The sequence below is a fragment of the Phyllobates terribilis genome, unplaced genomic scaffold (assembly GCF_046119375.1).
Source record: "Phyllobates terribilis strain yellow unplaced genomic scaffold, ASM4611937v1 Scaffold_8__6_contigs__length_399053987, whole genome shotgun sequence".
Taxonomy (NCBI): Eukaryota; Metazoa; Chordata; class Amphibia; order Anura; family Dendrobatidae; genus Phyllobates; species Phyllobates terribilis.
In genome coordinates this window covers 395,889,138-395,903,229 of record NW_027362768.1, presented here as the reverse complement: position 1 = coordinate 395,903,229, position 14,092 = coordinate 395,889,138, and positions in this window count along the sequence as shown.

The following is a 14,092-nucleotide window of genomic DNA, read 5'->3' as shown; positions in this document are numbered from 1 at the left end:
GCATCAAAACTATGAATTAACACATGTGGAATTATATACTTAACAAAAAAGTGTGAAACAACTGAAAATATGTCTTATATTCTAGATTCTTCAAAGTAGCCACCTTTTGCTTTGATGACTGCTTTGCACACTCTTGGCATTCTCTTGATGAGCTTCTAGAGGTAGTCACCGGAAATGGTCTTCCAACTATCTTGAAGGAGTTCCCAGAGATGCTTAGCACTTGTTGGCCCTTTTGCCTTCACTCTGGGGTCCAGCTCACCCCAAACCATCTCGATTGGGTTCAGGTCTGGTGACTGTGGAGGCCAGGTCATCTGGCGTAGCCCCCTATCACTCTCCTTCTTGGTCAAATAGCCCTTACACAGCCTTGAGTTGTGTTTGGGGTCATTGTCCTGTTGAAAAATAAATGATGGTCCAACTAAACGCAAACCGGATGGAATAGCATGCTGCTGCAAGATGCTGTGGTAGCCATGCTGATTCAGTATGCCTTCAATTTTGAATAAATCCCCGACAGTGTCGCTGTAATGCACACGCCCGGGCTGAGCGGCGTGTGCGTGTGATTCCACTGGACCGTGCCGGAGAGTGAATGCCTGCAGGGGCGTAACTAGGTATTCACCCGATCCGACCAGGGTCGCACGACGGCATACGACGCCAGTGCACCAAGGAGGAACCGAGCAGAGGGACCAGGTGCTACTCCAGGACAGACCCCGGACACGGCTGTTGACCCACACAGGGGAATACAGGAACAGACTGGTTAAGCTGGCACACAGACTGGTGGGTATAGGCAGGCATGATTGGTCTGCAGGCAGGCAAGACTGGTATGCAGGCAGGCACGACTGGTATGCAGGCAGGCGGGTATGCAGGCAGGGGGTACAGGCAAGCACGGCTAGAGTGCAGACAGGAAGGCACTAGCAGGTAGTAACACAGGCGGGATAGGACCCAGTACACACTGGGACTCAGGAACAGAACCACAGATGTGGCGGACAAACACAGCAGAGTAAGGCCGCCCACAGTGGTGAGCAAGAGTAGAGCAGGACGAGGCCGCCTGGAGCGGTGAGCAAGAGTAGAGCAGGCTAGAACCGCCGGAGCGGTGAGCAAAGGCAGAGCAGGCTAGAACCGCCGGAGCGGTGAGCAAAGGCAGAGCAGGCTAGAACTGCCGGAGCGGTGAGCAAAGGCAGAGCAGACTAGAACCGCCGCAGCGGTGAGCAAAGGCAGAGCAGGCTAGAACCGCCGGAGCGGTGAGCAAGGGCAGAGCAGGGGAGACAGGGCTCTGTTCACACGGAACAGACAGGAAGGGAAAGGCAGAACCAGATACCCACAGGGTACTTGCAGTGAAGTAGCGAGTGGACCACAAACTCACAAACGGGAGTACAGTGACAACGAGCAGGAGTTAGGTACGAGTTCAGACTCTGCAGAAAAAGGAAAGGTAAGGACATTGAGAAACACGGGAAAACAGGCTAGAAGAGTATACAGACAAGAACAGACACAGTAGCAAGATACAGGAGCGGGTCTAGGAATGCAGCCCCTAGAAGGCGGGAGGAACAGGCCAGGAGCGTGTTCAGACAGGACAGACTAGATACAGGAGCGGGTCTATGAATGCAGCCCCTAGAAGGCTGGAGGAACAGGCCAGGAGCGTGTTCAGACAGGACAGACTAGATACAGGAGCGGGTCTAGGAATGCAGCCCCTAGAAGGCGGGAGGAACAGGCTAGGAGCGTGTTCAGACAGGCCTGGAAATACAGCCTCCAGGATAGGCAGACAAGAGAACACAGAAGGGGACCTGGCACATTCAGAGTGAAAGACCTCACTGAATGAAACACAATGCTCAGGCATGGGTTAATTGGAGCAGCTGGGTTAAATACCAGGAGACAGACAGCAATAGGCTGAGGACGCACAAGGGGTGTGCCTGCAGCAGGTACAAAAAGCAGGAAGTGATCGGGCGCCGCCCTTAAGCAGCAGAAAGAGAAGCAAACAGACAGCATGGAGGGAAGCCAGAGAGACATTCTGGATTGGAGATCAAGTGCGCGCTCTTGCACAGTGGGAGATGGACCACTATGCAAAGACCCCGCCAGGTATGTTACAGTACCCCCCCTTACGCCCCCTCTTCTTCAGGCCTGCCAGAATCTTCCGCAGGGAATTCAAGGGCCAATCCTTCACTTCAAGATCACTTCCACTGTCCACCGGAAAAACTGGTCTCCTCTGGGTAGCTAGGATGCTACCTCCTATCCAGCCATCCTCAGCAACAGACGAAATGGGTGGAGTACCAGGAACAGCACACAAGGAAGTCTCTCTCCATATATTTTCAGGTGGCACCCCAGAGGGTACAGGAGACAACTGGAAGTCCTCCACCGGGTTGGAGGGGAGCAGAGACTTGGGGGTAATCTCTGCTTCGAGGTACATCTTGTCAAGCTCACAGGATGAAATGGGCAAAGTACAAGGTGCAAGGTGTAGAAAAGTCACTGTCTCTTTGTTATCAGGTGATACCCCGGAGGATTCAGGAAACAACTGGGGGTCCTCCGCCGGGTCGGAAGAGTGCAGAGACTCGGGGGCAACCTCTGCTTCGGAGTACACTAGGTCGGACTCACTGGAAGAAGCGGGCGAGGTAACAGGTACCGAGTATAGGAGAGTCTCTGTCCATTCACTATCAGGTAGCACCCCGAAGGGTTCAGGAGACAACTGGAGGTCCTCTGCCTGGTCGGAGGGGTGTAGAGACTCGGGGATAACCTCTGCTTCGGAGTACACAAGATCGGACTCACTGGAAGAAGCGGGCGAGGTATCAGGTACCGAGTATAGGAGAGTCTCTGTCCATTCGCTATCAGGTAGCACCCCGAAGGGTTCTGGAGACAACTGGAGGTCCTCCGCCTGGTCAGAGGTGTGTATAGACTCATGGATAACCTCTGCTTCAGAGTACACTAGGTCGGACTCACTGGACGAAGCAAGCGAGGTATCATATCCAGGATATAGGAAAGTCTCTGTCCATTCACCACCAGGTGGCACCCCGAAGGGTTCTGGAGACAACTGGAGGTCCTACGCCTGGTCGGAGGGGTGTAGAGACTCGGGAGTAACCTCTGCTTCGGAGTACACTAGGTTGGACTCACTGGACGAAGCGAGCGAGGTATCAGGTACAGAGTATAGGAGAGTCTCTGTCCTTTCGCTACCAGGTAGCACCCCGAAGGGTTCTGGAGACAACTGGAGGTCCTCCGCCTGGTCGGAGGGGTGTAGAGACTCGGGGGTAACTACCACTTTGGGGTACCCATTGTCAGGCTCACAGGATGGAGCAGACAAAGTATCGAGTACCGGGTGTAGAGAAGTCTCTCTCCATTTGTCATCGAGTGGTATCCCGGAGGATTCAGGAGGCAACAGGGGGTCCTCCGCCAGGTAGTAGAGGTGCACAGACTCGGAGGTAATCACAGCTTCGGAGCATCCTTGGACATGCACACTGGTTACAGTGGGTGAAGTATCTGATGCCTGGTGCAGGAGGTTCTCCTGTGTGGAGTCTGGATGGGCAGTAGTCTCTTCGGGCAGAACTGGTGCACTACCCACGCACATTACCCATTGGGGCTTCTCCGGGATTCAGGGAGATGAAGCTTCAGTAGGGACTTCAAGGTTGGGGTCAGGAGGTCTCAGGGAGGACAGACCCTGGCGTGACGGCTTGCCTCTACGTCTATCACGTCTGGACTGCCTCTTGAGGTTGGGAGAAGTATTCCGGAGAGCGTAGTCACCCTGTGAGGATTCTGGGTGGGCAGTAGTCTCATTGGGCTGGAGGACTATTGCGCTACCCACACACATTACCCATCGGGGCTGCTCCAGGATATTGGGAAGAGAAGCTTCAGCAGGAGCCTCCGGGTTAGGATCATCGAAGACCATTAGAAAGGCCACCAGGAAGGCTATTATGTCCAGGACGATAGGATCCTGTGTTTCCCATAGGGGGTTGATCCATTCCAAGGCATCACCCGCTAGGTTAGACATAATGAATCCCACCTTAACCCGATCGGTGAGAAAACAAAGAGGGTAGAACTTGAAGTGTAGCAACATTGCTCCACAAATGCACGACTCTGTCTTGGATCCCCATAGTACCGTGGAGGATCCGCAGGAACGAGTGCACAAAGATCCATCTGGACGGGTGCGTAATTCACCTGGAACTCAGCTAAAAAAATATATATATATTTTTTTTATTTATTTTTAATGCACGTATTCGCTGGAAAACGTCTCAGAGAGCGAAGGCCGTGGGGCTCAACGGGAACCATGGCCTGAGCATGCTGTAAGGCACACGCCCGGGCTGAGTGGCGTGTGCGTGTGATTCCACTGGACCGTGCCGGAGAGTGAATGCCGGCAGGGGCGTAACTAGGTATTCACCCGATCCGACCAGGGTCGCACGACGGCATACAACGCCAGTGCACCAAGGAGGAACCGAGCAGAGGGACCAGGTGCTACTCCAGGACAGACCCCGGACACGGCTGTTGACCCACACAGGGGAATACAGGAACAGACTGGTTAAGCTGGCACACAGACTGGTGGGTATAGGCAGGCACGACTGGTCTGCAGGCAGGCACGACTGGTATGCAGGCAGGCACGACTGGTATGCAGGCAGGCGGGTATGCAGGCAGGGGGGTACAGGCAAGCACGGCTAGAGTGCAGACAGGAAGGCACTAGCAGGTAGTAACACAGGCGGGATAGGACCCAGTACACACTGGGGCTCAGGAACAGAACCACAGATGTGGCGGACAAACACAGCAGAGTAAGGCCGCCCACAGTGGTGAGCAAGAGTAGAGCAGGACGAGGCCGCCTGGAGCGGTGAGCAAGAGTAGAGCAGGCTAGAACCGCCGGAGCGGTGAGCAAAGGCAGAGCAGGCTAGAACCGCCGGAGCGGTGAGCAAAGGCAGAGCAGGCTAGAACTGCCGGAGCGGTGAGCAAAGGCAGAGCAGACTAGAACCGCCGCAGCGGTGAGCAAAGGCAGAGCAGGCTAGAACCGCCGGAGCGGTGAGCAAGGGCAGAGCAGGGGAGACAGGGCTCTGTTCACACGGAACAGACAGGAAGGGAAAGGCAGAACCAGATACCCACAGGGTACTTGCAGTGAAGTAGCGAGTGGACCACAAACTCACAAACGGGAGTACAGTGACAACGAGCAGGAGTTAGGTACGAGTTCAGACTCTGCAGAAAAAGGAAAGGTAAGGACATTGAGAAACACGGGAAAACAGGCTAGAAGAGTATACAGACAAGAACAGACACAGTAGCAAGATACAGGAGCGGGTCTAGGAATGCAGCCCCTAGAAGGCGGGAGGAACAGGCCAGGAGCGTGTTCAGACAGGACAGACTAGATACAGGAGCGGGTCTATGAATGCAGCCCCTAGAAGGCTGGAGGAACAGGCCAGGAGCGTGTTCAGACAGGACAGACTAGATACAGGAGCGGGTCTAGGAATGCAGCCCCTAGAAGGCGGGAGGAACAGGCTAGGAGCGTGTTCAGACAGGCCTGGAAATACAGCCTCCAGGATAGGCAGACAAGAGAACACAGAAGGGGACCTGGCACATTCAGAGTGAAAGACCACACTGAATGAAACACAATGCTCAGGCATGGGTTAATTGGAGCAGCTGGGTTAAATACCAGGAGACAGACAGCAATAGGCTGAGGATGCACAAGGGGTGTGCCTGCAGCAGGTACAAAAAGCAGGAAGTGATCGGGCGCCGCCCTTAAGCAGCAGAAAGAGAAGCAAACAGACAGCATGGAGGGAAGCCAGAGAGACATTCTGGATTGGAGATCAAGTGCGCGCTCTTGCACAGTGGGAGATGGACCACTATGCAAAGACCCCGCCAGGTATGTTAAAGTACCCCCCCTTCCGCCCCCTCTTCTTCAGGCCTGCCAGAATCTTCCGCAGGGAATTCAAGGGCCAATCCTTCACTTCAAGGAGATCACTTCCACTGTCCACCGGAAAAACTGGTCTCCTCTGGGTAGCTAGGATGCTACCTCCTATCCAGCCATCCTCAGCAACAGACGAAATGGGTGGAGTACCAGGAACAGCACACAAGGAAGTCTCTCTCCATATATTTTCAGGTGGCACCCCAGAGGGTACAGGAGACAACTGGAAGTCCTCCACCGGGTTGGAGGGGAGCAGAGACTTGGGGGTAATCTCTGCTTCGAGGTACATCTTGTCAAGCTCACAGGATGAAATGGGCAAAGTACAAGGTGCAAGGTGTAGAAAAGTCACTGTCTCTTTGTTATCAGGTGATACCCCGGAGGATTCAGGAAACAACTGGGGGTCCTCCGCCGGGTCGGAAGAGTGCAGAGACTCGGGGGCAACCTCTGCTTCGGAGTACACTAGGTCGGACTCACTGGAAGAAGCGGGCGAGGTAACAGGTACCGAGTATAGGAGAGTCTCTGTCCATTCACTATCAGGTAGCACCCCGAAGGGTTCAGGAGACAACTGGAGGTCCTCTGCCTGGTCGGAGGGGTGTAGAGACTCGGGGATAACCTCTGCTTCGGAGTACACAAGATCGGACTCACTGGAAGAAGCGGGCGAGGTATCAGGTACCGAGTATAGGAGAGTCTCTGTCCATTCGCTATCAGGTAGCACCCCGAAGGGTTCTGGAGACAACTGGAGGTCCTCCGCCTGGTCAGAGGTGTGTATAGACTCATGGATAACCTCTGCTTCAGAGTACACTAGGTCGGACTCACTGGACGAAGCAAGCGAGGTATCATATCCAGGATATAGGAAAGTCTCTGTCCATTCACCACCAGGTGGCACCCCGAAGGGTTCTGGAGACAACTGGAGGTCCTACGCCTGGTCGGAGGGGTGTAGAGACTCGGGAGTAACCTCTGCTTCGGAGTACACTAGGTTGGACTCACTGGACGAAGCGAGCGAGGTATCAGGTACAGAGTATAGGAGAGTCTCTGTCCTTTCGCTACCAGGTAGCACCCCGAAGGGTTCTGGAGACAACTGGAGGTCCTCCGCCTGGTCGGAGGGGTGTAGAGACTCGGGGGTAACTACCACTTTGGGGTACCCATTGTCAGGCTCACAGGATGGAGCAGACAAAGTATCGAGTACCGGGTGTAGAGAAGTCTCTCTCCATTTGTCATCGAGTGGTATCCCGGAGGATTCAGGAGGCAACAGGGGGTCCTCCGCCAGGTAGTAGAGGTGCACAGACTCGGAGGTAATCACAGCTTCGGAGCATCCTTGGACATGCACACTGGTTACAGTGGGTGAAGTATCTGATGCCTGGTGCAGGAGGTTCTCCTGTGTGGAGTCTGGATGGGCAGTAGTCTCTTCGGGCAGAACTGGTGCACTACCCACGCACATTACCCATTGGGGCTTCTCCGGGATTCAGGGAGATGAAGCTTCAGTAGGGACTTCAAGGTTGGGGTCAGGAGGTCTCAGGGAGGACAGACCCTGGCGTGACGGCTTGCCTCTACGTCTATCACGTCTGGACTGCCTCTTGAGGTTGGGAGAAGTATTCCGGAGAGCGTAGTCACCCTGTGAGGATTCTGGGTGGGCAGTAGTCTCATTGGGCTGGAGGACTATTGCGCTACCCACACACATTACCCATCGGGGCTGCTCCAGGATATTGGGAAGAGAAGCTTCAGCAGGAGCCTCCGGGTTAGGATCATCGAAGACCATTAGAAAGGCCACCAGGAAGGCTATTATGTCCAGGACGATAGGATCCTGTGTTTCCCATAGGGGGTTGATCCATTCCAAGGCATCACCCGCTAGGTTAGACATAATGAATCCCACCTTAACCCGATCGGTGAGAAAACAAAGAGGGTAGAACTTGAAGTGTAGCAACATTGCTCCACAAATGCACGACTCTGTCTTGGATCCCCATAGTACCGTGGAGGATCCGCAGGAACGAGTGCACAAAGATCCATCTGGACGGGTGCGTAATTCACCTGGAACTCAGCTAAAAAAATATATATATATTTTTTTTATTTATTTTTAATGCACGTATTCGCTGGAAAACGTCTCAGAGAGCGAAGGCCGTGGGGCTCAACGGGAACCATGGCCTGAGCATGCTGTAAGGCACACGCCCGGGCTGAGTGGCGTGTGCGTGTGATTCCACTGGACCGTGCCGGAGAGTGAATGCCGGCAGGGGCGTAACTAGGTATTCACCCGATCCGACCAGGGTCGCACGACGGCATACAACGCCAGTGCACCAAGGAGGAACCGAGCAGAGGGACCAGGTGCTACTCCAGGACAGACCCCGGACACGGCTGTTGACCCACACAGGGGAATACAGGAACAGACTGGTTAAGCTGGCACACAGACTGGTGGGTATAGGCAGGCACGACTGGTCTGCAGGCAGGCACGACTGGTATGCAGGCAGGCACGACTGGTATGCAGGCAGGCGGGTATGCAGGCAGGGGGGTACAGGCAAGCACGGCTAGAGTGCAGACAGGAAGGCACTAGCAGGTAGTAACACAGGCGGGATAGGACCCAGTACACACTGGGGCTCAGGAACAGAACCACAGATGTGGCGGACAAACACAGCAGAGTAAGGCCGCCCACAGTGGTGAGCAAGAGTAGAGCAGGACGAGGCCGCCTGGAGCGGTGAGCAAGAGTAGAGCAGGCTAGAACCGCCGGAGCGGTGAGCAAAGGCAGAGCAGGCTAGAACCGCCGGAGCGGTGAGCAAAGGCAGAGCAGGCTAGAACTGCCGGAGCGGTGAGCAAAGGCAGAGCAGACTAGAACCGCCGCAGCGGTGAGCAAAGGCAGAGCAGGCTAGAACCGCCGGAGCGGTGAGCAAGGGCAGAGCAGGGGAGACAGGGCTCTGTTCACACGGAACAGACAGGAAGGGAAAGGCAGAACCAGATACCCACAGGGTACTTGCAGTGAAGTAGCGAGTGGACCACAAACTCACAAACGGGAGTACAGTGACAACGAGCAGGAGTTAGGTACGAGTTCAGACTCTGCAGAAAAAGGAAAGGTAAGGACATTGAGAAACACGGGAAAACAGGCTAGAAGAGTATACAGACAAGAACAGACACAGTAGCAAGATACAGGAGCGGGTCTAGGAATGCAGCCCCTAGAAGGCGGGAGGAACAGGCCAGGAGCGTGTTCAGACAGGACAGACTAGATACAGGAGCGGGTCTATGAATGCAGCCCCTAGAAGGCTGGAGGAACAGGCCAGGAGCGTGTTCAGACAGGACAGACTAGATACAGGAGCGGGTCTAGGAATGCAGCCCCTAGAAGGCGGGAGGAACAGGCTAGGAGCGTGTTCAGACAGGCCTGGAAATACAGCCTCCAGGATAGGCAGACAAGAGAACACAGAAGGGGACCTGGCACATTCAGAGTGAAAGACCACACTGAATGAAACACAATGCTCAGGCATGGGTTAATTGGAGCAGCTGTGTTAAATACCAGGAGACAGACAGCAATAGGCTGAGGATGCACAAGGGGTGTGCCTGCAGCAGGTACAAAAAGCAGGAAGTGATCGGGCGCCGCCCTTAAGCAGCAGAAAGAGAAGCAAACAGACAGCATGGAGGGAAGCCAGAGAGACATTCTGGATTGGAGATCAAGTGCGCGCTCTTGCACAGTGGGAGATGGACCACTATGCAAAGACCCCGCCAGGTATGTTAAAGTACCCCCCCTTCCGCCCCCTCTTCTTCAGGCCTGCCAGAATCTTCCGCAGGGAATTCAAGGGCCAATCCTTCACTTCAAGGAGATCACTTCCACTGTCCACCGGAAAAACTGGTCTCCTCTGGGTAGCTAGGATGCTACCTCCTATCCAGCCATCCTCAGCAACAGACGAAATGGGTGGAGTACCAGGAACAGCACACAAGGAAGTCTCTCTCCATATATTTTCAGGTGGCACCCCAGAGGGTACAGGAGACAACTGGAAGTCCTCCACCGGGTTGGAGGGGAGCAGAGACTTGGGGGTAATCTCTGCTTCGAGGTACATCTTGTCAAGCTCACAGGATGAAATGGGCAAAGTACAAGGTGCAAGGTGTAGAAAAGTCACTGTCTCTTTGTTATCAGGTGATACCCCGGAGGATTCAGGAAACAACTGGGGGTCCTCCGCCGGGTCGGAAGAGTGCAGAGACTCGGGGGCAACCTCTGCTTCGGAGTACACTAGGTCGGACTCACTGGAAGAAGCGGGCGAGGTAACAGGTACCGAGTATAGGAGAGTCTCTGTCCATTCACTATCAGGTAGCACCCCGAAGGGTTCAGGAGACAACTGGAGGTCCTCTGCCTGGTCGGAGGGGTGTAGAGACTCGGGGATAACCTCTGCTTCGGAGTACACAAGATCGGACTCACTGGAAGAAGCGGGCGAGGTATCAGGTACCGAGTATAGGAGAGTCTCTGTCCATTCGCTATCAGGTAGCACCCCGAAGGGTTCTGGAGACAACTGGAGGTCCTCCGCCTGGTCAGAGGTGTGTATAGACTCATGGATAACCTCTGCTTCAGAGTACACTAGGTCGGACTCACTGGACGAAGCAAGCGAGGTATCATATCCAGGATATAGGAAAGTCTCTGTCCATTCACCACCAGGTGGCACCCCGAAGGGTTCTGGAGACAACTGGAGGTCCTACGCCTGGTCGGAGGGGTGTAGAGACTCGGGAGTAACCTCTGCTTCGGAGTACACTAGGTTGGACTCACTGGACGAAGCGAGCGAGGTATCAGGTACAGAGTATAGGAGAGTCTCTGTCCTTTCGCTACCAGGTAGCACCCCGAAGGGTTCTGGAGACAACTGGAGGTCCTCCGCCTGGTCGGAGGGGTGTAGAGACTCGGGGGTAACTACCACTTTGGGGTACCCATTGTCAGGCTCACAGGATGGAGCGGACAAAGTATCGAGTACCGGGTGTAGAGAAGTCTCTCTCCATTTGTCATCGAGTGGTATCCCGGAGGATTCAGGAGGCAACAGGGGGTCCTCCGCCAGGTAGTAGAGGTGCACAGACTCGGAGGTAATCACAGCTTCGGAGCATCCTTGGACATGCACACTGGTTACAGTGGGTGAAGTATCTGATGCCTGGTGCAGGAGGTTCTCCTGTGTGGAGTCTGGATGGGCAGTAGTCTCTTCGGGCAGAACTGGTGCACTACCCACGCACATTACCCATTGGGGCTTCTCCGGGATTCAGGGAGATGAAGCTTCAGTAGGGACTTCAAGGTTGGGGTCAGGAGGTCTCAGGGAGGACAGACCCTGGCGTGACGGCTTGCCTCTACGTCTATCACGTCTGGACTGCCTCTTGAGGTTGGGAGAAGTATTCCGGAGAGCGTAGTCACCCTGTGAGGATTCTGGGTGGGCAGTAGTCTCATTGGGCTGGAGGACTATTGCGCTACCCACACACATTACCCATCGGGGCTGCTCCAGGATATTGGGAAGTGAAGCTTCAGCAGGAGCCTCCGGGTTAGGATCATCGAAGACCATTAGAAAGGCCACCAGGAAGGCTATTATGTCCAGGACGATAGGATCCTGTTTTTTTCCATAGGGGGTTGATCCATTCCAAGGCATCACCCGCTAGGTTAGACATAATGAATCCCACCTTAACCCGATCGGTGAGAAAACAAAGAGGGTAGAACTTGAAGTGTAGCAACATTGCTCCACAAATGCACGACTCTGTCTTGGATCCCCATAGTACCGTGGAGGATCCGCAGGAACGAGTGCACAAAGATCCATCTGGACGGGTGCGTAATTCACCTGGAACTCAGCTAAAAAAAAATATATATATTTTTTTTATTTATTTTTAATGCACGTATTCGCTGGAAAACGTCTCAGAGAGCGAAGGCCGTGGGGCTCAACGGGAACCATGGCCTGAGCATGCTGTAAGGCACACGCCCGGGCTGAGTGGCGTGTGCGTGTGATTCCACTGGACCGTGCCGGAGAGTGAATGCCGGCAGGGGCGTAACTAGGTATTCACCCGATCCGACCAGGGTCGCACGACGGCATACAACGCCAGTGCACCAAGGAGGAACCGAGCAGAGGGACCAGGTGCTACTCCAGGACAGACCCCGGACACGGCTGTTGACCCACACAGGGGAATACAGGAACAGACTGGTTAAGCTGGCACACAGACTGGTGGGTATAGGCAGGCACGACTGGTCTGCAGGCAGGCACGACTGGTATGCAGGCAGGCACGACTGGTATGCAGGCAGGCGGGTATGCAGGCAGGGGGGTACAGGCAAGCACGGCTAGAGTGCAGACAGGAAGGCACTAGCAGGTAGGAACACAGGCGAGATAGGACCCAGTACACACTGGGACTCAGGAACAGAACCACAGATGTGGCGGACAAACACAGCAGAGTAAGGCCGCCCAGAGTGGTGAGCGAGAGCAGGGCAAGATGAGACCGCCTAGAGCGGTGAGCGAGATTAGAGCAGGACGAGGCTGCCAGGAGCGGTGAGCAAGAGTAGAGCAGGACGAGGCCACCTGGAGCGGTGAGCAAGAGTAGAACAGGACGAGGTCGCCAGGAGCGGTGAGCAAGAGTAGAACAGGACGAGGCCACCAGGAGCGGTGAGCAAGAGTAGAGCAGGACGAGGCCGCCTGGAGCGGTGAGCAAGAGTAGAGCAGGATGAGGCCGCCTGGAGCGGTGAGCAAGAGTAGAGCAGGCTAGAACCGCCGGAGCGGTGAGCAAAGGCAGAGCAGGCTAGAACCGCCGGAGCGGTGAGCAAAGGCAGAGCAGGCTGGAACCGCCGGAGCGGTGAGCAAAGGCAGAGCAGACTAGAACCGCCGCAGCGGTGAGCAAAGGCAGAGCAGGCTAGAACCGCAGGAGCGTTGAGCAAAGGCAGAGCAGGCTAGAACCGCCGGAGCGGTGAGCAAAGGCAGAGCAGGCTAGAACCTCCGGAGCGGTGAGCAAAGGCAGAGCAGGCTAGAACTGCCGGAGCGGTGAGCAAAGGCAGAGCAGGCTAGAACCGCCGGAGCGGTGAGCAAGGCAGAGCAGGGGAGACAGGGCTCTGTTCACACGGAACAGACAGGAAGGGAAAGGCAGAACCAGATACTCACAGGGTACTTGCAGTGAAGTAGCGAGTGGACCACAAACTCACAAACGGGAGTACAGTGACAACGAGCAGGAGTTAGGTACGAGTTCAGACTCTGCAGAAAAAGGAAAGGCAAGGACATAGAGAAACACGGGAAAACAGGCTAGAAGAGTATACAGACAAGAACAGACACAGTAGCAAGATACAGGAGCGGGTCTAGGAATGCAGCCCCTAGAAGGCGGGAGGAACAGGCCAGGAGCGTGTTCAGACAGGACAGACTAGATACAGGAGCGGGTCTAGGAATATAGCCCCTAGAAGGCGGGAGGAACAGGCTAGGAGCGTGTTCAGACAGGCCTGGAAATACAGCCTCCAGGATAGGCAGACAAGAGAACACAGAAGGGGACCTGGCACATTCAGAGTGAAAGACCACACTGAATGAAACACAATGCTCAGGCATGGGTTAATTGGAGCAGCTGGGTTAAATACCAGGAGACAGACAGCAATAGGCTGAGGACGCACAAGGGGTGTGCCTGCAGCAGGTACAAAAAGCAGGAAGTGATCGGGCGCCGCCCTTAAGCAGCAGAAAGAGAAGCAAACAGACAGCATGAAGGGAAGCCAGAGAGACATTCTGGATTGGAGATCAAGTGCGCGCTCTTGCACAGTGGGAGATGGACCACTATGCAAAGACGCCGCTAGGTATGTTACAGTCACCAGCAAAGCACCCCCACAACATTTCACCTCTTCCTCCATGCTTCACGGTGGAAACCAGGCATGTAGAGTCCATCCGTTCACCTTTTCTGCGTCGCACAAAGACACTGTGGTTGGAACCAAAGATCTCAAATTTGGACTCATCAGACCAAAGCACAGATTTCCACTGGTCTAATGTCCATTCCTTGTGTTCTTTAGCCCAAACTTGTCTCTTCTGCTTGTTGCCTGTCCTTAGCAGTGGTTTTCTAGCAGCTATTTTACAATGAAGGCCTGCTGCACAAAGTCTCCTCTTAACAGTTGTTGAAGAGATGTGTCTGCTGCTAGAACTCTGTGTGGCATTGACCTGGTCTCTAATCTGAGCTGCTTATCCTCAGAAGCAGAGGTAACTCTTGGTCTTCCTTTCCTTGGGCGGTCCTCATGTGAGCCAGTTTCTTTGTAGCGCTGGATGATTTTTGCAACTGCACTTGGGGACACTTTCAAAGTTTTCCCAATTT